Source organism: Cavia porcellus, unplaced genomic scaffold, assembly GCF_034190915.1.
Source record: "Cavia porcellus strain 051 isolate PalLab524CR breed Dunkin Hartley unplaced genomic scaffold, mCavPor4.1 scaffold_22, whole genome shotgun sequence".
NCBI lineage: Eukaryota > Metazoa > Chordata > Mammalia > Rodentia > Caviidae > Cavia > Cavia porcellus.
In genome coordinates this window covers 30,680,122-30,683,734 of record NW_026947505.1, presented here as the reverse complement: position 1 = coordinate 30,683,734, position 3,613 = coordinate 30,680,122, and positions in this window count along the sequence as shown.

The window sequence follows — 3,613 nt, the reverse complement described above, 5'->3', positions numbered from 1 at the left end:
GGAAAAAGGAACCCTGCTCCACTGTTGGTGGGAATGCAGACTAGAATGCAACCACTGTGGAATCGTATAAGGATTCTTCAAAAAACTAGAAGTAGAGGTCCAATTTGACCCAGCTATTGCCCTTCTGGATATTGTCTTGGAAGAAATTAAAAACATACCACAGTGACATATACACACTCATGTTTATAGAAGCACAGTTTGTAGTAGCTAAATCTTGGAAGCAACCCAAATGCCCATCAACCAAGGAGTGTATAAAAAAGATGTGGTCTTTGGAGTACTACTCAGCCATAAAGAGGGATACACTTGAGATTTTTATAGGTAAATGGATACAACTTGAGACCATACTCATAAGTGAAATAAATCAGACTCACCTGTGTAAACATCACATTGTCTCCCTGGTGTGAGGAATTGAAAGAGTAAATAGGGTCCAAAATGTACAACAGATGAAATGTGTAGAAATTGTTCAAAATAAAAAAGAAACTTTGGTGGGTGAAAGAGGGAAGGAAAGAAGGGAAAAGGGAAAAAATAGAGGATAGTTTTAATATTAGTTTCTTTTAGTTCATTGAAAAGAAAGGTTTGTGCTAATACTGTGTGGAGAAATTTTTATACCCGTATGTTGTACTCTAACTGCTTTAAAGATAACAATACACAATGTATTGATTATTGTTATTTTCATAACATATTGTTATGAAATTTTATTTCACTTTCTTTCCATAAAAAATTGACCCTTAACTATTCTGCCAATCTATGAACATGGAAGGATCCATTTTCTGGAGTCTTCAGTTTCTTTCCTTAGTGCTCTGACATTTTCAGCATAGATAATTTCCACTCTTTGGTCAGAATGATTCCTGAGGTTTCCTTTCTACGCTACTGTGAATGGACTGATCTTCCTTATATCTTTCTCAGGTAGGTCATTATTAAGGTACAGTAAAGCTATTCATTTTTAAGTGTTGATTTTATGCCCCGGTACTTTGTTAAATTATTTATCAGCTTTAAAAATTCAAAGTCTTCAAAGTGGAGAATCGTATCATCTGAAAACAAGGGTAACTTGGCTTCTTTCCGTTTGTATCCTTTTTCTTTCTTTCTCTTGTGTGATTGTTCAGCTAAAATTTCAAGGGCTGTTTGAAGAGGAGTGACAGTGGAGTCCTTGCTTTATTCCTACATTCCTGAACCCGTGTCTTGGGGTCTCACATACCTTAAGTAGAACTGTCTGACAACAGGAATGCAAATACTTAAATGTAGATGACAGTGTCAAGGCGGGTTTTGTTTTGTTTGGCTTCTGTCTCAGCCTCCCAGAGTGCTGGGATTACAGGCATGTACCACTATGCCCAATTGTCTTTTTCTTTTATGGTATAACACAAGATCTTTCCAGAATACAGCTTTGGCTTTCCCAAATGGCATACATACAGTGTTGCAAGCAATGGGTCCTCTTCATAATTTTTCACTAGACACAAGATTCTTCTTCTTAGTCATAGGTCAAAAATAAAATCCTAAATTCCTGCCCAGAAAAAAAATGTTAATCCAGAGTTATCAAACTCTCATCAAGTTTCAACAGATTTCAACCCTAGAAATAGCATATCATTTTCAGTGCTTAACAAAATCAAGATTGGCCGGGCATATAGCTCAGTGGCTTAAGTGCTTGCCTGATAAGTGCAAAGTCATGACTTTAATACCTGATACCAAAAAAAGAAAAAAAAAATCAAGTAGATTTTTTATTATACTTTGTTTTAATGGGTCTCAAAATTCTGTGACAAGTTTTTGTCAAGTTGGTTCTATTAAAAAATAATGTTTGATTTAAGCCGGGTGGCACATGCCTGTAATGCCAGCTACTTGGGAGGCTGAGACAGGAAGATTCCAAGTTCAGTTTCATCAGCTTAGGGAGATTTTGCCCCAAAATATAAATAAAATAAATAGGCTTAGTGCCATCAAATAAATCTATGTGAGCCTGTGGAGTGGCATGTGAAATCTCAAGTACTCAGGAAATCGAGGTAGGAGAATCTGAGTTTCAGGGCTAGCCTGCGCAACTTAGTGAGACGCTTTCTTTAAAAAAAGAATGAAAGATTAAAAAAAAAAAAGAAAGAATTGATTTTAAATACTAATAAAACTCTCTCACACACACACATACAGCTACATGCGTGCGCACACACGCACACACACACACATTTTCCCCTTCTGAATACATTGTTAAATTTAACCTATCTTTTGCTGTGAAATTTAATGGTCCAATTGAGACAGATAATTCAGATTCCATTCTTTTTTTTTTTTTTTTTGTCTTTTTATCGGTACCAGGGATCGAACTCATGACTGCCTGCTTGCAAGGCAGGCGCTTATGCCGCTGAGCTAAATCCCCAGCCCCTCAGATTCCATTCTTCTACCACTGATGAGGACTGGAGTAGCCAAGCATGATGGCATATGCCTGTAATCCCAGCACTTGGGAGGAAATGTTCTTGTTTTTAACCTACAAGTCTTGCATATAGTTTTAGATTGTTACATATTTGGTATTTCTTGATATTGTTATAAATGGTTTCTTTTTAGGATTTTGTTTTACAGTGCTTAGTTGCTAATATAAATACATTGAGTTTTAAAAATTTGCCTTGTATTAGCCCTCTTGCTACGTGCTCTTAACAGTTCTATCATTTTATTTTGTTTTGTTTATTGAGACATGGTCTTACTAGGTAGTTCAGGCCAGCTCTGAACTCACTTTGTAGCCCAGGCTGGCCTTGAACTCAGGGGAATCCTCCTGCCTCAGCCTCCCTAGGGCTGGGATTACAAGCATGCAGCACCACAGCTGGCAACAATTCTAAGAACTTATCTGTAATTTAAGTTTTTTCTCTATGTAGGCAATAAAATAATCTGTGAAGCATTAGCTTTATTTATTCATTTAAGTTTTAATTCTGAGGAGCAAATCCAGGGTCTCATATATGCTAGGAAAGCAATCTGCCACTGAGCTATATCCCTAGCCCTATTTAATTTTTTTCCATTTATCAATTTTTTTACTATTTTCATTGGGTAAGTCTTTAGTGTAGTGTTAGTTCGAAATACTGGTAATAGACAACTTTTGCTTGTTCCTGGCTTCAGAGAAAAGCATTCAGTATTGAACTCACAAGGAAGCTCAGACTGGCCTTGAAGTCCCTGTGATCCTTCTGCCCCCGCCTCCCTAGTGCTGAGATTACAGGTGCGCGCCATCACGTCTGACTGGTTTTTTAAATTTTTATTTAAAGAGGGAAAAAAAGCAAAACAGAAAAAAGGGTAGTAATAACACAGAATTTCAAAAAAACAGTAAGAATCACTGTTGATAAATTACATACTGTCATCTTAGAAATAGTTGTTCAAGTTACAAAATTAAAGCATACAAAGTGGACATTCAAACTGTGAAACTGAAAACAGTTCTGCTCAACGATCCAACAAAAACTTAGTAATGTGGTCATCTGTCTTACACATTTAAACATACATGCAGTTATATTGTTTTGATTGTTTTTTGTGAAACTGCAGACAGTTCTGCTCAACGATCCAACAAAAAGTAATATGGTCATCTGTCTTACACACTTAAACATACATGTAGTTATACTGTTTTGATTGTTTTTAATCTTGATCTTAATTTCCATTAATAAAC